Genomic DNA, 21694 nt, shown 5'->3' on the forward strand with positions numbered 1-21694 from the left:
GCAATGTGACTTATGCTAATAAAATTCAAGGCTCATGTTTATTAGCCGAGCTTCATTCCTTCTCCATAAGTAAACACATGGCACATGGAGCTTAGAAAAACAGAGGGCTATGGGTAACCCTAGGTAATTCCTTTCTTTTTCAATCTTTTTATTAATTTCAAAATATAGAAACAAAACATAGCAATAATACAAATAATATGAGATGTATTGTTACATTTAAAAAAAGAGTAATTGCAAAACCAAATAGTGAAAATTACCAAAACTCCCATACATGTAAAACTGATCACGGATAATATAAAGCAAAAAAAAAGGAAAAAGACAAAAAAAGAAAAAAAACCCATCCCAAAAGAAAAAAAACTAAACTAAACTAAAAGACTTGGGCAAAACTAACAACTTAAAAATGGAAAAGAAGAAAACCTCAGCGTCGACGCCTCCACTCCCCTCCAACAACAGTATAGAGAAATAAAACCAGTTTGGAAATGATCAAATTACATCAAACGAAAATGCTGAATAAATGGCCTCCAAATTTTTTCAAACTTAATAGAAGGGTCATAAACTGCACTTCTAATTTTCTCCAAATTCAGACACACCATAGTTTGTGAAAACCAATGAAATACTGTAGGAGGGTTGATCTCTTTCCAATTCAACAAGGTGGACCTTCTAGCTATTAAAGTAAGAAATGCAATCATCCTTCGTGATGAAGAGGTTAAATTATTTGAGTCTATCATTGGTAATCCAAAGATAGCAGTAATTGGATGAGGTTGTAAGTCTAGATTTAGGACTAAATCTAGAAAAAATTCTTCAGTTGGTGAATTCATCCTCTGTATGTGCTAAGCATAGGTTGATACAGTTTAAAGTAGTTCACAGGGCTCATATGTCCAAAGATAAACTATCTCGTTATTACTCTTATGTTAATCCAATATGTGACAGATGCCAGTCTGAGATTGCTTCTTTAACTCACATGTTTTGGTCATGTCCCTTGTTGGAGAAATATTGGAAAGATATTTTTGATATTATTTCAACGGTCCTAGGTAATTTCTATAGTAATTACATGTTTGGCACAGCATTGAGGGCCGAAGGGCCTGTATTGTGCTGTAGGTTTTCTATGTTTCTATGTTTCTAAGCAAACACATGACTACCGAAAATCACAGTTTAGTTGCTCCAGAATCTGAATCAGAAATAGGGTGAATTATCACCATGAAGTTTGTTGCTGTGCAACAGCAGTACAGTACAAAGCATAAAAATTATTATAAGTTCCATTAAATAAAATTGCAAGAGGAAATACTGAAGTCATGTTTATGGATCATTCAGAAATCTGATGGCAGAGGGGAAGACCCTAAAAGCTTGACTGTGGGTCTTCAGGTTCCTGTACCTTCTTTCCAATGGTAGTAATGAAAAGAGGGCTCGTACCAGACGGTAAAAAGCTCCTTAATAATGGATACCACCTTGTAGAGTCACTGCACTTTGAAGAGGTCCTCAGTGGTGGGGAGGGATGTGCCTGTGATGAAGCTGGCTAAGTCTACAACTCTCTGCGGCCTCTTTCAATCCTACACATTGGAGCCACCACACTGATGCAACTCGTTACAATGCTCTCCATTGTAAACTTTTAGAAATCTCCTGGAATCTTTGGTGACTTACCAAATGCCCTCAAACTCTTAATGAAGTATAGCTGCTGACATGCCTCCTTCATAATTGTCAATGTGTTTGGTTCAGGATAGAACTTCTGAGATGCTGGCACCTTGGAACTTGAAACTGTTTTCCCTTTCCACTGCTGATTCCTCAATTGGGACTAGTGTATGTTCTCCCAGCCTCTGGGAGAAATGTTCAGAAACAGAGTAAAGAGGGTCAATTATTAAAATTAAATGTTTTCTGCTTTATCAAGTCAGTTTAAAATCTATACAGTTCCTTGTCCTACTGAAACAGTATCTTTGAATTGGAAGTATATGTAGATAGCATTAAATTAATTACAGTGGAAGACATGCCACATAAGCATAACCAATAGCATTATGCAGTTGGGCTGGGTGTCTTGTTTCTGTGCTATAATTTCAATGCAATTTTACTGTATACATGTTAAACCAAATGTTTGGTAAAGCCCTGCTCCTACAAGTTGCACGAATTAAGAGAAGGCTCGTATAGGGATATGAAATCACCAGAAGCAAGACATTACAATATCTGCAAATGGGAGTAAATTAATTCATTCAAAACATAAATCAAGGTGATCTACAACACACAAATTGAAAGAACTGAATAATTTCAAAATCGGAATCTTCAGAAAACTGAATGCCATTTAATTTTAAATTAATAACATACATAAACATCTAGATCTAGCATCAGATCAAGAACTTGAATAGCCTCAATAAAGCCTCAACAAACATATAAAATTGCCCACAAGACAAAGTGACTCAAAAACTGCTGTCAGAGTAACATTGAAATTAATGATGTTTTGGTAAATGTTGCATAATTGCCACAGCAACAAGTAGAGGATAAGTGTCTAATGACATACTGAGGGAACAAAATTGCTGCCCTGCTATTAGTTGCACAAAAATGGTACCTTGTGGCTTTGCACCCAACTCAACTGTGGAGTGAAACATCTGTCTTTCATTCATTAATGTTTTAGATCCCAGAGACTTGATAATGGGATGGGTATTATTGAACCAGATGGATTCTTACTACAATCTGGTAGCTTCACATTTACAATGACTAATCATAGATCCTTGCTTACTCCAAAGTTTATTCAATTAGTCCTCAACAGAGATTTCAAACATACGTCTTGTAGGGATACTTCAAGGCCCTGGATACTACCCATTAACTTAAGTTCTTAATAACATACTCTTGCTACACTCTACCTCATACATCGCAGGGACTATAACTCAAGTTTGAGGAACTTCTCCTTGACCTAATAAAATTGGTACACAAGTAAGTTTTTCAAAATTAGGAACAGATCAAAAATTAACAAAATGAAAAGATTTCATAATCCTTTCTTATTATCTAAAACATTGGCAAATCTTCCTTTAAGCCACTAAAAAAACTTTAGCTCATGAAAACATAAAGTTAAAATAAAAATGAGATGGAGTAAGTAGGTCAACAACCCACAGAACCTAAAGATGTGCTGGGGCAACCCACAAGTGTCACCACACGTTCTGGTGCCAACAAAGAATGCACACAAAAACAACACCACCATAAACAACATGAACAGAACAACGGAGGATGAGAGGTGAACTGATAGAGATGTAGAAGATGATGAGAGGCATTGATCGTGTGGATAGTCAGAGGCTTTTTCCCAGGGCTGAAATGGCTAACACGAGAGGGCACAGTTTTAAGGTGCTTGGAAGTAGGTACAGAGGAGATGTCAGGGGTATGTTTTTTACGCAGAGAGTGGCGAGTGCGTGGAATGGGCTGCCAGCGATAGTGGTGGAGGTGGATACAATAGGGTCTTTTAAGAGACTCTTGGATAGGTACATAGAGCTTAGAAAAAATACGGGTAACCCTAGGTAATTTCTAAAGTACGTGTTTGGCACAGCATTGTGGTCCGAAGGGCCTGTATTGTGCTGTAGGTTTTCTATGTTCTATGTTCTAACAAAACAAAACATCAGCAGCAAAACAAGCCCCTTTCCCACCCTCCTACCCACCCACCGACTCACACTTACCAGACAGGCCTCCAGCTCCAGGACAGGCCACCACTGGGCCTCCAGTCCTTAGACCTGGGCTCTCAAACTCACAGACATTGGGCCCGTGACCTTTGAACAAGCCATCTAGGGGCCTCATTCTTGAGGCCCCTATCAACTCACCAACTTTGGTCTTTACCTCAGCCTTCTACCACTGAATTCTCTGACATTTGGACTTCAACCTTTGGCTTACTGCCCTGAGTGATGATATATCTCCCAAGTTATTCCATATTTGTTCAGATGTATCACAGGTCACTTTATGTTAGTTCTATGGATGTGTGCACAACATTAATTATTAATTATTTTAGTATTCATCATTTAAACATCAACTATTTGACACAAAAAGAAAGCAAATTACTGCAGAATTGGAAATATTAAATATTGCAGAATCTAGAAATAAGTAAGAGAGCAGGTAAGATCTGTGGAGATTAAAATAGTTAAAATTTTAAAGTGAATTTATTATCAAAGTACATATATGTCACCATATACAACCCTGAGATTCATTGTCTTACAAGCATACTCAGTAAATCTACAGAATAATAACCATAACAGAATCAATAGAAGACCAAACCAATTTGTGTGTTCAACCACTGTGCAAAAGACAACACACCGTGAAAATGCAAAAAAAAAATGAATAAATAAGCAATAAGTATCAAGAACATGAGATGAAAAGTCCTTGAAAGTAATTGCATAGGTTGTGGGAACATTTCAAGGCAAGTAAAGCTGAGTGATGCTATCCCCTTTGGTTCAAGAGCCTGATGGTTGAGGGGTATTAACTGTTCCTGGACATGGTGGTGTGAGTCCTGAGGTTCCTGTACCTTCTTTCCGATTTCAGCAGTGAGAAGAGAGCATGGCCTGAGTGATGGGGTCCCTGATGATGGAAACTGCTTTCCTGCTACAGCGTTTCATGTAGATGTGCTCAATGGTCGGGAGTGCTTTACTCAAGATAGACTGGACCATATCCCTTACTTTTTGTAGGATTATCCATTCAGGCGCATTGGATTTTCCATACCAGGTTATGATGCAGCCAAACAATATATTCTCCACTACACATCTATGGAAGTTTGTCGAAGATTTTGATGTCATGCTGAATCTCTGCAAGCTCCTAAGGAAGTAAAGGAGCTGCTGTGCTTACTTCGTACTTGTACTTACGTGCTGGTCCCGGAACAGGTCTCCCTCTCCACCTCCGATTTTCTGATGAGGATTGAATTATGGACCACTAGTTTCCTTCTCCTGAAGTCAATAATCAGCTCTTTGGTTTTGTTGACATTAAGTCAGAGGTTGTTGTTACAGCACAACTCAACTAGATTTTCAGTCTCCTGCCTGTATGTTGATTGCACAAGTTTTTAAACAATAACCTTTCATCTTTCTAGAGTGAAACAAGCTGTAAGAAGCAGCACATGGAGAGTGGTGGAGATGTTACAAAGGATCTCGGCCTGAAACGTCGACTGTACCTCTTCCTATAGATGCGGCCTGGCCTGCTGCGTTCACCAGCAATTTTTATGTGTGTTGCTTGAAATTCCAGCATCTGCAGATTTCCTCGTGTTTGCGTTTTTAAATTCACTTCTGTGAAGCCTCTTCCGGTGATGCCTACACTGAGGAAGTTTAGATCTTTTCTTCGACGGGAGTTTAGTGAAGCCATCTCTCACTGCTCCCCATCTATAATTTCTTCGGCCCTTCAACTTTTCGACCACATTTTGACTCAGACTCGATACTACAACCATATATCCTTTCTTGGAACGTGTTTCCGCCGCCAACTTACTCTAGTTGGCTTTAGGATTTGTTTTCGAGCCTCTCAATTTGGACCTTCTGAGGATCCCAGGTACTCACATTTTATTGACTCTGCCTCTCGCCGCTTCTCCCGTCAAGCTCTGAAGGCAACCCTCTCCACCATGAGGAGGTACTTGGCGTCCCTATCCCAGACCTTTGCATACCTTTGGGACACTTCCTTTGCCGTCTGTAATGGTCCTACCCGTTATTTCATCCTCCGTTGGATCCATGCCTGCAATTGCCGTTTTTGTGACTTTGTCATGTTAGGCAAGGATCGCAAGATCGTGCATCTGCAGACCCCAGAGCCTGTTGGCTCTGACGCTAGCAGGCATGAACTTCAGATTGTGGCCCCAGCCATTGATCTTGCCGGCTCCAGCATCTCAGGGCATATTCAAAACCTGGACTCCAGCAGCGACCATGGACAACGACCAAGCAATTGCGCAACCACCAACTGCGACTCCAACCTTGAACTCCAGGCCGGGTCTTTATGTGCCGCTATTGTGACTCCTGTCTCCCCTTCCCCCACCACCACTCTGCAACCCCATCTCCCTCAGATCCCACCGTCAGCTCCTGGACCCTTAGAGGCTCCATCTTCCTCTCATCCCAACCCTCCCCTCTCCACTGGCACCCTCAGCCTCCCTCTTCCCCCCTCTGATCCTAGCTCTCAAGATTCCAGCCTTGAACTCCAGGCCGGGTTTTTATGTGCTGCTATTGTGACTCCCGTCTCCCCTTCCCCCACCACCACTCCACAGCCCCGCCTCCCTCACATTCCATCATCTACTCCTGGGCCCTCAGAGGCTCCATCTTCCTCTCACCCCAACACTCCCATCTCCACTGACACCACCAGCCTCCATCCCCCTCCCCCCTCTGATCCCACTTCTCATCCGTGCCAGGTCTTTACCATCCCCACCGACCTTCAACTGTCTGAGGCAGAGCGCTCTGTCCTCAGTAAGGGCCTCACCTTTGTCCCCCTTCACCCACATCTCAGCAGGTTCTGCTTTCGCCATGACGCAGAACTCTTCTTCCGCCGTCTCCGTCTCCGAGCCTACTTCTTCGGCAAGGACTCTCCCACCCCCACCGATGACCCCTTCTCCCGTCTTCAACCCTCCTCCTCTTCATGGACACTCCGCTCTGGTCTTCTGCCTGCTCTGGGTCTCTTTATTGCTAACTGCCGGCGGGACATCAACCGTCTCAATAGACAATAGACAATAGGTGCAGGAGTAGGCCATTCGGCCCTTCGAGACAGCACCGCCATTCACTGTGATCATGGCTGATCATCCACAATCAGTACCAGTTCCTGCCTTATTCCCATAACCTTTGATTCCGCTATCTTTAAAAGCTCTATCCATCTCTTTCTTGAAAGCATCCAGAGACTTGGCCTCCACAGCCTTCTGGGGCAGAGCATTCCATATATCCACCACTGTCCGGGTGAAAAAGTTTTTCCTCAACTCCGTTCTAAATGGCCTACCCTTTATTCTTAAACTGTGGCCTCTGGTTCTGGACTCACCCATCAGCGGGAACATGCTTCCTGCCTCCAGCGTGTCCAATCCCTTAATAATCTTATATGTTTCAATAAGATCCCCTCTCAGCCTTCTAAATTCCAGAGTATACAAGCCCAGTCACTCCAATCTTTCGACATATGACAGTCCTGCCATCCCGGGAATTAACCTTGTGAACCTACACTGCACTCCCTCAATAGCAAGAATGTCCTTCCTCAAATTTGGAGACCAAAACTGAACACAGTACTCCAGGTGTGGTCTCGCCAGGGCCCTGTACAGCTGCAGAAGGGCCTCTTTGCTTTTATATTCAATTCCCCTTGTTATGAAGGCCAGCATGCCATTAGCTTTCCTCACTGCCTGCTGTACTTGCACGCTTGCTTTCAGTGACTGATGTATAAGAACACCCAGATCTCGTTGTACTTCCCCTTTTCCTAACTTGACTCCATTTAGATAATAATCTGCCTTCCCGTTCTTACCATCAAAGCGGATAACCTCTCATTTATCCACATTAAACTGCATCTGCCATGCATCTGCCCACTTACCCAGCCTGTCCAGGTCACCCTGCATTCTCATAACATCCTCCTCATATTTCACACTGTCACCCAGCTTTGTGTCATCGGCAAATTTGCTAATGTTACTTTTAATTCCCTCATCTAAATCATTAATATATATTGTAAACAGCTGCGGTCCCAGATCTGAACCCCACTGGTCACCACCTGCCATTCCGAAAGGGACCCATTAATCACTACTCTTTGTTTTCTGTCAACCAGTCAATTTTCAATCCACGTCAGTACTCTGCCCCAATACCATGTGCCCTAATTTTGCCCACTAATCTCCTATGTGGGACTGTATCGAAGGCTTTCTGAAAGTCCAGGTACACTACATCCACTGGCTCTCCCTTGTCCATTTTCATAGTTACATCCTCAAAAAATTCCAGAAGATTAGTCAAGCACGATTTCCCCTTCATAAATCCATGCTGACTCGGACCAATCCTGTTACTGCTATCCAGATGTGTCGTAATTTCATCTTTTATAATTGACTCCAGCATCTTTCCCACCATCAACGTCAGGCTAACCAGTCTATAATTCCCTGTTTTCTCTCTTCCTCCCTTCTTGAAGAGAGGGACAACATTAACCACCCTCCAATCCACAGGAACTGATCTTGAATCTATAGAACATTGGGAAACTGATTACCAGTGCATCCACAATTTCTAAAGCCACCTCCTTAAATATCCTGGGATGCAGACCATCAGGTCCCGGGGACTTATCAGCCTTCAGACCCAACAGCCTATCCAACACCATTTCCTGCCTAGTATAAATTTCCTTCAATTCATCCATTACCCTAGATCCTTTGGCCACTATTATATCTGGGAGATTGTTTGTGTCTTCCCTAGTGAAGATAGATCCAAAGCACCTGTTCAACTCGTCTGCCATTTCCTTGTTCCCCATAATAAATTCACCCACTTCTGTCTTCAAGGGCCCAATTTTGGTCTTAACTATTTTTTTCCTTTTCACATACCTAAAGAAGCTTTTACTATCCCCCTTTATATTCTTGGCTAGTTTACCTACGTACCTCATTTTTTTCCGCGTATTGCCTTTTCAGTTACCTTCTGTTGCTCTTTAAAAGTTTCCCGATCCCTCCGGCTTCCCACTCATCTTTGTTATGTTATACTTCTTCTCTTTTATTTTTATACTGCCCCACCGAACTCATTTCTGCATACCTCGACACTGTTTTATCCCCCCTTGTTCAATCCCTTCCTACCTATGTTTGTGACACTTCTCACGCTCTGAATCTTTTCAATGATTTTAAGTTCCCCGGCACCCACTGCTTTATTTTCATCATGGATGTCCAGTCCCTATATACCTCCATCCCCCACCAGGAAGGTCTCAAAGCTCTCTGCTTCTTTTTGGATTCCAGATCTAACCAGTTCCCCTCTATCACCACTCTGCTATGTCTAGCAGAATTAGTCCTTACTCTTAATAATTTCTCCTTTGGCTCCTCCCACTTCCTCCAAACTAAAGGTATAGCTATGGGCATCCATATGGGTCCTAGCTATGCCTGCCTTTTCGTTAGCTTTGTGGAACAATCCATGTTCCAAGCCTATACTGATATCTGTCCCCCACTTTTCCTTTGCTACATCGATGACTGCATTGGCACTACTTCCTGCTCGCATGCTGAGGTCGTTGACTTCATTAACTTTGCCTCCAACTTTCACCCTGCCCTCAAGTTTACCTGGTCCATTTCCGACACTTTCCTCCCCTTTCTTGATCTTTCTGTCTCTCTCTCTGGAGACAGCTTATCTACTGATGTCTACTATAAGCCTAGGGACTCTCACAGCTACCTAGACTTTTCCTCTTCTCACTCTGTCTCTTGCAAAAATGCCATCCCCTTCTTGCAATTCCTCCGTCTCTGCTGCATCTGCTCTCAGGGTGAGGCTTTTCATTCTAGGACGAAGGAGATGTCCTCCTTTTTTAAAGAAAGGGGCTTCCCTTCCTCCACCATCAACTCTGCTCTCAAACACATCTCTCCCATTTCACGCACATCTGCTCTCACCCCATCCTCCCGCCACCCCACTAGGAATAGGGTTCCCCTTGTCCTCACCTACCACCCCACCAGCCTCCAGGTCCAACATATTATTCTCCGTAATTTCCACCACCTCCAACGGGATCCCACCACTAAGCACACCTTTCCCTGTTCCCCACTCTGCTTTCCGCAGGGATTGCTCCATTCGTTCCCCCCCCCCCATCCTTTCCCAACGATCTCCCTCCCGGCACTTATCCTTGTAAGTGGAACAAGTGCTACATATACCCTTACACTTCCTCCCTCACCACCATTCAGGGCCCCAGACAGTCCTTCCAGGTGAGGTGACACTTCACCTCTGAGTTGGCTGGGGTGATATACTGCGCCCAGTGCTCCCAATATGGCCTTCTATATATTGGCGAGACCCGACACAGACTGGGAGACCATTTTGCTGCACACCTACGCTCTGTCCACCAGACAAAGCTGGATCTCCCAGTGGCCACTCATTTTAATTCCACATCCCATTCCCATTCTGATATGTCTATCCACGGCCTCCTCTACTGTCAAGATGAAGCCACACTCAGGTTGGAGGAACAACGCCTTATATTCCGTCTGGGTAGCCTCCAACCTGATGGCATGAACACTGACTTCTCTAACCTCCGTTAATGCCCCACCTCCCCTTCGTACCCCATCTGTTATTTATTTATCTTTTATTATTATTAATAATTTTTTTCTCTCTCTCTCCTTTTTCTCCCTCTGTCCCTCTCACCATACTCCTTGCCCATCCTCTGGGTTTCCCCCCTCCCTCTTTCTTTCTCCCTAGGCCTCCTGTCTGTCCCATGACCCTCTCATATCCCTTTTGCCAATCAACTTTCCAGCTCTTAGCTCCATCCCTCCCTCTTCTGTCTTCTCCTATCATTTCGGATCTCCCCCTCCCACTTTCAAATCTCTTACTATCTCTTCTTTCAGTTAGTCCTGACGAAGGGTCTCAGCCCGAAACGTCGACTGTACCTCTTCCTATAGATGCTGCCTGGCCTGCTGTGTTCACCAGCAATTTTTATGTGTGTTGCTTGAAATTCCAGCGTCTGCAGATTTCCTCATGTTTGCATTTTAAAAGGAAGATATGTGATGGTTTAGAAAGCTAAAGAGGTTAATTGACAAAACTTGTGAAAGATCAGGTGAACGAGTATAGGGAAGGCCTTAGTGACCACAAAACTAGTTTTGAACAGAGATATGAATAGAAAAATAATTATTTGAAATTACCAGCAGAGAGAAAACATTTTACTGAACACTGGGAATGTGGGATAAAACAACTCTTTATCTGAAACTATCGAATTCCATATTCAGTTTGGAAGGCTGTAACTAATCAGAAGAAGAGGTACTTTTCTGTAATTTCTTACACTGAGTTTCATTGGAACAGAGTTCAAAGACAGTGTTACAGTGGGACCTGCATAACGAATTAGAGGAAAATACTCAGAAGTCAGGCAGAATCCGTGGAGAGAGAAAGGGGTTCTAATGGGGTTCAGATCAGTAACTTTTCATCAGTATCCAGCAATGTAGCAGAACATCCAATCATGCAGCCTACACACCTCATGCAATAAATTCAGGCAGAAGGAAGGGAAAGGTCCAGGCCCAAAAATAAGATCCAAGTCAGAAAATAAATGGAACAAAAACTTTGTAATATAAACTGTTGGAATTTACTGGAAACAGATCTTCACCTAGGTTGTTCTTCTAAGCCTATCACTGCTACTGGAGCACTGACCACAAATAGCAGTGCACTAGAGTCCTCTGTCCTGGGTCAGGTCTTTCAAGTTGTGCCCAGGGGTAACTCATCAAAAATCCCTTCTCTCCCAGAGATGAGGTCTTTGGAACTTCTACTGCTGCTTCTGTAGCTCAGGATGGGGGTGCTCGTCCCATCCCAACCCTTCTCCTTTTGCAACCAAGCTTGAGACTGCTTATGGTGTAATTTTTTTCCTAGATTACCACACAAATGTAATCACTATCTTGGAAATATACTCTGCAATGTCATTCCATGGGAAAGTGCATTGGATAGAAATAATAACATGAATTGATGTGAATGTTTTAATACTGCAATCTCAGAAATGCATTAGCCTATTATTTTTTCATTGCTTAATGTCTGAAACATGTCAGAACAAAAGGCATGAAATGTCTTGTACAAAAGCAGCATTCACTGGAAGATATAACTTCTAATTTGCTACATAGCCACATACAGCAGGCAAACGTTAAACAAAGGAAAAAATGGATAACATCACAACTTCTAACTTTTCTTGTGTTTCTACATTTGCTCTTCAAATCTCTACACAGATAATAGTAAACTCAACATAAATCACAGTCTGTATAATCTTTTCAATGAATTGCAACTACTAGTGTTAGGTGTATCTGTAATGCAAACATTATAATATTTCAAAGATATCGACTTTTTGGATTGCAAAGGTAAAACTATAATTGCAGATTTTAATTTCTGGCATATTAACATTGACCACATTCTACCAGATTGTTCATATGCAACCATCGATTGATTGTAGTCTGCTGAGTGTACAAATTTAATGAGTGAGGGAAGAAGGAATGTTTAAAAATGTCTCTGATAGTGGAAGCTATGACTATAGACAGGAAAGCAATGAGGGATCCTATACCTTTCAGTAATTGATTTGAAAATGTACAAAAGAATCACAAGCTCAATGGAGTTACATGAGCTTATATTCATATACATGATTTCTAAAACCATCCTGGCGCAACGAAGTACTCTAACGAGGCGGATATATATAAAAGCTGCACTCAAGCTCCTAATGAGTTGAAATGCTCTGAAATTTTCAGTCACTACCAACACTCTGTTCTACCTTGTTAGTAATGATTGCCTAAAGACAGATAATGACCATAATTTTCCTGCGAACTAATGCACAAATAAAGCAATTACATATAGGTAAGTTATTTGGTTCTAAAAGTAAGCACGACTTCAACATTAATAATAGACATTCAGTTAATTATGCACAGTGTTCAACTATTGTGCAATGAATCACATGGCCTGCTATCAGGAAATCCTAATGTTTTGATGTCAATATTTCTGTTTATAATGCATTGTTGAGAGGATTTATGTACCTCCCTAATTAAAACCATTTGTACAGTAATGAAGAAATGGTTAGAATTCTATATCTTTATGAAGAAATTTAAAGTTTTCTGTTCTCTTTATTCATTCTCTCTTCTCCCCCCCCCCCACCCCTTTTAAGTAGAAGATACAGAAGCCTGAAAGCATGTACCACCAGGCTAAAGGACCACTCTATCCCACAGTTAGAAAACTATTAAAAGGTCCCCAATAAGATGAATTCTTGTCCTCACAGCGTGCTTCTATATGACCTTACACCTTATTGCTTGCTTGCACTGCACCTTCTCTGTAAGTATAGTGCTTTATTCTGCATTCTGTTTTTGTTTTACCTCATGCAACCCCGATCACTTTTGTAAAGAATTGAACTGCAGGAATGGTATGCAAGACAAGGTTTTCACTGTACTTTGGTAAACGTGGCAATAATAAACCCCATTTTACCAATCTATCTAAATATCTTTGTCACAACCACGGATTCGGCAGCGCTGCAGATTCGGCAATTGTGCTCGTGAACACGCACGTGTCAGTTAATTATTATTTCATTTTGATAGTATTTAACTTTATTCATTCCGTCGCAGTATTTGTCAAGACTTGGACACAGCAACACTTCGCTGGCTGCATTCTGCCTTGCTTGAGAAATTGGACTGTTGAGTCAACTGACTCTGAAGACTAGCAGTATTCGTTTAATTCTCAGTTGTTCTTTTCAGCTGCAGTGTAGGCTTCATTTTCCATTTGAGAGTTTTAGTTAACAGCCCTATTTGGCCCAGCGTTTATTGTTTTCTTTTTCCTTTTACATTGTTCGCATTAAAGTCTGTGAAATATAAACCCACTTCAGTGTCTCTCACTCCGTACTTCAGGCCATGTCCGTACCTGGAATTTGAAGTACTGCATTCAGGATCTGTTGGGAAAAATGAAGCTTCTTTTTTCTATTGAATCTGACATTTTATTATTTGTTAATTCTTAATGTTGTAAGTATTAATCATGGACAAGTTCAGATCTTCATTTATCTTTTCATTGACCCTGTTCTGGAAATCACTTGCTTCTTCTCCTCTGAATCTTCACTAAGTCAGCAGTGGAAGGAGTGCAAATTATTGATGTTGTCTACTTGAGAAAAGAAAATGATTGATAATTTTAAAAGGTTTTTGATAAATTGACTTGTTAACAAATTGAAGGTCATGAGATTACTGGCTATTAGAAGTGTCCACCATACTTCAACTGGTGGCATTCTCACTCCAGATAAAATAGTTCAGGTGGATCTTCAGAATTACCTTTGTTAGCAATTAATTGGGACATCTTGAAGGAGTTATGGAATGGGGATGAGAGACTAGTTAATTCATACAATAGCATACTTTTTAAAAAACTTATTCACAATTTAACTGTCAATGATACTATAAGGTCATAGAATCAATCCATTAGGTATAGATCATTTTATACCATTGTAAATATGCAGGGGAAAGCAATAAAACAATGTTTATGTTCTTGTCTCATGATGAGAATATGGAAGGCATTAAATGGCCATCTCCTGTATTAATACAATTTTCAAAACATATCCCTGCCACTTAATACACAGAGAGGACAATTTATTATTCTTGCTATTTGGCTATCCAAGTAGCCACTTGTCAACACTAACAAAAATACTATAATTTGGGTGTCTGGAGTCTGTGTTCAGAAGTTCTCAGACAAATCAGTGGTATTTGAATATTGAAAGATGTCCTGATAGTTGGGATATGCTTCCATTATAAATGTTCAATCCTGCAAAGCTATCAATTTATATTCTATCATGTACCATTCAGCTAGGTCTTCTAAATATACAGTAACAAACTACAACAAACTCAGAGTGAATCAAATTGTATGTGTGTTTATTACTTGCAAGGAAAGTCTACCTCCGTATGTTAAGTTATCAGTAGGTAGCTTCAATTGTACAGGTCAATTTTATATGCTTACAGAGTCCAGTAATTCATCGACTTCGTGACATTAAGGTCATTCCATCCCTTAACTGAATTCCTGTCTTATCTTGCATCCATCTTGAATGAGCTGCATTCATCTTTGAGGCTTCTTCCCCAACAGCTGTGTCTTGCTTTTCTCTGCTTTCAATCAGGTAATGTCAAAACACTCCCTGCTTCCCACATCAGCAAACCAGCAAAGCACCCTGGCATCACACAGGTTCACATTATATTTTACAAAAAATATAAATTCATGAAGATTTCAAGATTGCAGATATATGTCCACATTTCAAAATGTTTGAAGTTAAGTAGGTAATAATAGCCATTGTAATTTTGATTATTGTCCTTAAAACATGACTTTAAAGATCACTGTTCAGTATGTGAGAGAAGAAACACATTCTCGAGAAGCTCTACTCATGTTGAGTAGAGATCTTTTGCGTCAGTCAGCTTCAGTCTGTAGTGACTCAGAGATAGTAACAGCACCATCATTTCTATGAATCTTTAAGCTGAGACTTCATCTGCTTTGCCAGATAAATGTGTTCATTACCATTTGTGAGAATTTGCTCTGTTTAAAATGCATTACCACATTTGTGAACTACTAAGTACTTTGAGTTATCTAGAAAAGGACATCTATAAATGCAAGTCTTTGTTTTTAAGGAGGTAATGGTAGCTTCAAAATGTAATTAGTTCAGAGAGAGAGCAGAAGGTAATGAAATTGGGAAGGGAGTGGTTTGGATTGAAAGAGGGCATGAAGTACTTATCCTGAGGTTAATTTAGTACCTGTCTTTTTTGATGTATGTTAAACAACAGGAGCACCCCACATTTTGTCATCATTGGCTGCCTTAGGGAGCTGACTGTGGAAGAGTATTTAAATCATCTAATATATTTGTATATAACAGATACAATTTCAAATTTTACAAATAGCAGAAGAGAATAGGATAAGTACTTTACTTATTATTAGAGATATTAATCAATTGAAAATAAACAAGAGCTTCTTTACCCTCCCAGGCAGATACTATAACCCTTCATACCTAGCCTTAACTCATGATATGTTTGCCTTGAGTGCCTTTGGAAAGAACATTTCATGTTCAAGGCATACACATCAAAATCACCAAGGCATTTTTTTTCTTGCTCCCACTGGAAGTAGACACTGACTGGAGGGTACGAAAAACAAACAAGCACAAATACTGTAAAATGACATGTTAATTTGAAGCATTTTGCACGAATTTTTGGCTTCCCAAGAAGTTATTAAATCAGCCCGCTTTAATGTTGTACTTGTTCTTTTCACTAGGTCTATTTTGTTTTAAAAATTACTCAACAAAGTGGAAAGAAGAATTGTTCTCCACATAAACAAATCATTTTTTTCTGATCTGTATGCTCTATTATAACATACCTTTCACTGAGGAAAATCTTACTAATTTGTTTAGTGCTACGAACTGTTGTAAATTTGTTAAGTCTCTGAGTGAGAAGATTGTACATTCAGCTTTCAATACAGAGACTTGTGTGAAAGTAGTGCTAAAATGTAAAAGCGTGAGGCATTATACGGTTTCTCTTCGTCTCTCCCAACAAGATAGAAAAGATCCCATAGCACTTCCTTCAAAGAGATGCCACTCACAACACGCTGGATAAACTCAACAGGTCCGGCAGCATTGGTGGAAAAGATCGGTCAACGTTTCAGGACAGAACCCTTCATCAGGACTGTAGAGGGAAGGGGCAGAGGTCCTATAAAAAAGATGGGGGGAGGGTGGGAAGGAGAAGGCTGGTAGGTTCCAGGTGAAAAACCAGTAAGGGGAAAGATAAAGGGGTGGGGGAGGAGAAGCAGGGAGGTGATAGGCAGCTGGGGGAGGGGGCAGAGTGACATAGGGATAGGGGAAGGGAGGGGGAGGGAATTACTGGAAGTTGGAGAACTCTGTGTTCATACCAAGGGGCTGGAGACTACCTAGACGGTATATGAGGTGTTGCTCCTCCAACCTGAGTTTAGCCTCATCATGGCAATAGAGGAGGCCATGTATGGACATATCTGAATGGGAGTAGAACGCAGAGTTGAAGTGGGCGGCTACTGGGAGATCCTGTCTGTTGTGGCGGACGGAGTGGAGGTGCTCGACGAAGCGGTCCCCCAATCTGCGTCGGGTTTCACCGATGTAGATGAGGCCGCACCAGGAGCACCGGATGCAATAGATGACCCCAGCAGACTCACAAGTGAAGCGTTGCCTCACTTGGAAGGACTGTTTGGGGACCTGAATTGTGGCAAGAGAGGAGGTGTAGGGACAGGTGTAGCACTTGCGCTTACAGGGTTAAGAGCCAGTTGGGAGATCCGTGGGGAGGGACATGTGGACCAGGGAGTCATGGAGGGACCAATCGCTGCGGGAAGCGGAGAGGGGTGGAGAGGGAAAGATGTGCTTAGTGGTGGGGTCCTGTTGAAGGTGGTGGAAGTTGCGAAGGATAATGTGCTGGATCCGGAGGCTGGTGGGGTGGTAGGTGAGGACAAGGGGAACTCTGTCCCTGTTGTGGTGGCGGGAGGATGGGGTGAGAGCCGAAGTGTGGGAAATGGAGGCGATGCGGGTGAGGGCATCATTGATGACAGCAGAAGGGAAACCACAATCCTTAAAGAAAGAGGACACTTGAGATTTCCTGGAATGGAAAACCTCATCCTCGGAGCAGATACGGCGGAGACGGAGGAACTGGGAATAGAGAATGGCATTTTTGCATGTGCCGGGGTGGGAAGAGGTATAGCTGAGGTAGTTATGAGAGTCAGTGGGCTTGTAGAAGATGTCAATGGACAGTTTGTCTCCAGAGATGGAGACCGAGAGATCGAGAAAGGGGAGAGAAGTGTCCAAGATAGACTAAGTGAATTTGAGGGCTGGGTGGAAATTAGAAGTAAAGTCGATGAAATTGACGACCTCAGCATGGGTGCAGGAAGCAGCACCAATGTAGTCGTCAATGTACCGAAGGAAAAGTTGGGGAGCAGTGCCACAATAGGTTTGGAGCAGAGACTGTTCCACATAACCAACAAAGAGGCAGGCATAGCTAGGGCCCATGTGAGTTCCCATAGCTACACCCTTAGTCTGCAGAAAGTGGGAAGAGCCAAAAGAGAAGTTATTAAGTGTGAGAACTAGTTCTGCCAACCGGAGGAGGGTAGTGGTGGTGGGGAATTGGTGAGGTCTATTATCCAGGAAGTAGCGGAGGGCTTTGAGGCTTTCTTGATGGGGAATGGAGGTGTATAGGGATTGGACATCTATAGTGAAAATGAAGCAGTTGGGACCAGGGAACTGGAAGTTATTGAAGAGGTGGAGGGCATGGGATGTATCCCGGATGTAGGTGGGGAGGGACTGAACTATGGGTGACAAAATGGAGTCGAGGTAGGCAGGTATAAGTTCGGTGGGACAGGAGCAGGCAGAAACTATGGGTCTACTGGGACAGTCAGGCTTGTGGACCGAACGATATGGGTTGTGAGAATTATGAGTTTAGTGGCTGAGGATGGAAGGTCTCTGGAGTTGATAAGGGCGGTGATGGTACGAGAGACAATGGTTTGATGTTTTCTGGTGGGGTCCCGTTCCAGGGGTAAGTCAGGTGGTGTCAGGGAGCTGCCGTTTGGCCTCAGTGAGGTAGAGGTCTGTCCGCCAGACTACTACAGCTCCACTTTTGTCAGCAGGTTTGATGGTGAGGTTGGGATTACTGCGTTCAGAGGGAGTGAGGTTGGAACAGGAGAGAGGAGTGGTGAAGTTGAGACAGTTGATGTCTCGGCGACAGTTGGAGATAAAAAGATCGAGTGCAGGTAGAAGGCCCGGGCGGGGTGTCCAGGAGGAGGAGGAGGGTTGAAGACGGGAGAAGGGGTCCTCAGTAGGGGGAGGGGAATCCTTGCCAAAGAAGTAGGCTCAGAGACAGAGGCGACGGAAAGAGAGTTCAGCGTCATGGTGGGCGTGGAACTCACTGAGGTGTGAATGGAGGGGGACAAAAGTGAGGCCCTTGCTAAGAACAGAACGATCTGCCTCGGAGAGGGGAAGGTCAGAGGGGATGGTGAAGACATGGCAAAGGTTGGGGCTGGGGTCAGAGGAGGGTAAAGAGTGGGAGGTCTCGCTAGGTAGTCTTCAGCCCCTTGGTATGAACATAGAATTCTCCAACTTCCGGTAATTCCCTCCCCCTCCCTTCCTCTATCCCTATGTCACCCTGCCCCCCTCCCCCAGCTGCCTATCACCTCCCTCATGGTTCCGCCTCCTTCTACTACCCATTGTGTTTTCCCCTATTCCTTCTTCACCTTTCCTGCCTATCACCTCCCTACTTCCCCTCCCCCACCCCTTTATCTTTCTCCTTACTGGTTATTCACCTGGAACCTACCAGCCTTCTCCTTCCCACCCCCCCCCACCTTCTTTATAGGGCCTCTGCCCCTTCCCTCTACAGTCCTGACGAAGGGTTCTGGCCCGAAACGGCGACCTATCGTTTCCACGGATACTGCCCGACCTGCTGAGTTCCTCCAGCATGTTGTGAGTGTTGCTTTGACTCCAGCATCTGCAGACTATTTTGTGTTTACAACATAATTCCACTTCAGTTTTATGGGGTCTGAGAAGAACAATAAACCTATAGTCTTGTCCATAAGTGCACCAGGAGTTGTCTGATTGGAAGGGTGATTTATAGATTCGTAAAATATGGTGCTCAATCTGCTGTTTTCACTGGGTCTCTGTGTACCCTGACACATAGACTTTAGATCCCCAACACCATTGAATGACAATGGGCCTATGTTCCCAAGAGTCAAGCAGAGTTGTTACATTTTTTTCAAGAAGGCCCTGAGTACACCATTGGACCTGCTTGCCTGATAATACTACCTCGTGCGACTGAATCCTTGATGTTCTCACTTGCAGACCACAGTCAGTTCAGATTGACATCAACATCTCCTTCACAATCACCGTCAGCACAGGTGCACCACAAGGCTGTGTGCTTAGCCCTCAGTTCTACTCGCTTTATACTTTTGGCATGCAGGTAAGTACAACTCCAATGCCATACTAACAATGACACCACTGTTGTTGGACAAATTAAATGACTCAGCATATAGGAAGGAGTCTGTAGTCAAGAGGTTCAATTGTTCTTCAGATCAAATGTTGGAATGGGGAAGAAATGTGAACAAAGTGACTCTGATTGTTGGGTGTCAGACGGGGTGGTTTGGGTATCTCAGAAACTGTTGATCTCTTGAGATTTTCATGCACAAAAACCTCTGGAGTTTACAGAAAATGGTGTGAAAAACAAAAATCATCCAGTGAGCGGCAGTGGGTGAAAACATATTGTTAACGAGAGAGGTCAGAGGAGAATCGCTGGACCAGTTCAAATTGACAGGAAGGCGATAGTAACTCGAAGAGCCAAGCATTACAACAGCGTGCAGGAGAGCGTCTCTGAATGCACAACACATCAAACATTGAGGTGGATGGACTGCAGCAGCCAAAGACCACAAACATATACTCAGGGGCCATTTTATTGGGTACAGGAGGTACCTAATAAAATGGCCACTGAATATATTTGCATATATTAATGTGCTGCATATGGATTACTTGAAGATCACAAGTAGGAGGGAGAGAAAATCTGTTGCCTACTGTATCTTTGTGAACATCTCATCTTTTCTCTCCTTATGGCTTTTTTGATTGCCTTCTGTTGGTTTCTACAAGCTTCTCGATCATCTAACTTCCCACTACTTTTTGCTCTATTATATGCCCACTCTTTTCCTTCTATACTGTCTTTGACTTCCATTGACATCCATGGTTGTTCATCCTCACTTTAGGATTCTTCTGCTTCACTGGGATGTATCTATACCTCGCCTTCTGAATTGCTCACAGAAACTCCATCCTTTGCTGTTCTGCCATCATCTTTGCTCGTGTATATTTTCAATCAGCTTTGGCCAACTTCCCACATCTCTGCAATTCCCTCTACTCCACTGTAATGCTGACACATCTGACTTTTTCTCCTCCATCTAATCAGCAAGGTGTATACTATCATATGCTGATCACTTTCTCCCTAGAATTCCATTACCTTAAGCATCCTTATCAAATATGCTTCATTACAGAACATCCAATTCAGAACTGCCTTTTCCCGAGTGGGCTCAGATCACAAGTTTCTCAAAAAAGCCATCTCATAGGAAATACGAATTCCCTCTCTTGGGATCCAGCACCAACTTGATTTTACCTGCAAATTGAAATTTCCCTTGACTATTGTAACATTGCTCTTTTTAAAAGCCTTTTCTAACCCTTGTAATTTCTACCCCACATTCTGGCTATTGTTCAGAGACCTGTATATAACTCCCATCAAAATTTTTTTACCCTTGTAGTTTTTTAACTCTATCCACAAGGATTCTACATCTTCCAATCTTATGTCACCTCTTTCTAAGGACCCCTTCTGTCTACCTGCCTATCATTTTGATACAATGTGTATCTTTGGATGTTAAGTTCCCAACTATGACCTTCTTTCAGCCACAGCTCAGTGATGTGCAGAACGTTATACCTGCCTACCTCTAACTGCACTGGAAGGTCATCTACCTTATTCTGTATAACAATTCAAATATAACAATTGCGGTCCTGTTTTCATCATCCTTTTTGTTTTTGCCTCACTTCAGCTCACCTCCATCCCCATTTTGGATGCATAATTCACTGACTTTGTCCTATCTTATCTACAGTTCCTGAAAACTATCCAGTTTTTACTTTCTCATAGTTTGCCTGCTCAGTGTTTACTAACAGCACTACAAAGAGTCTTCGTAAAATGTAAGGCAGCTCAACCTGAAATGAAAAGTAAACAAACCAGAAAGCAGGCAATTTGAGTAAATTCTTTAATAATTTGTTGCATTTTGTGGAAGAGTGATTCATTGTAATTGGCACTCCTGGTGAAAGAATATGGTATATCTACCTTTATCATCTGTACTCTGGAAGATGGAGAATGTTGAGGACTGGCAATAAAACTCTTCCTATTTCAAATGCCATGTCTATCATTTCCATTTTGGCTGTTGAAAAGTACTGTCAGACTTGTCTTATCCTGACAGTCTTCCTCAACCTCAACATCATGGTATATAAGTATCTTTTCCATAACTAGTATAAAATCTTTTTGCACAGACATCCTCTGACCTTTTTAATATTGCTGAATGAGTGCATTTGAGCTGTCAGATTCCTCTTGTATTGGTGGAGATAAGGAGGCATACAGGTGTGAAAT

This window comes from Mobula birostris, chromosome 7 (assembly GCF_030028105.1).
Source record: "Mobula birostris isolate sMobBir1 chromosome 7, sMobBir1.hap1, whole genome shotgun sequence".
Lineage (NCBI taxonomy): Eukaryota > Metazoa > Chordata > Chondrichthyes > Myliobatiformes > Myliobatidae > Mobula > Mobula birostris.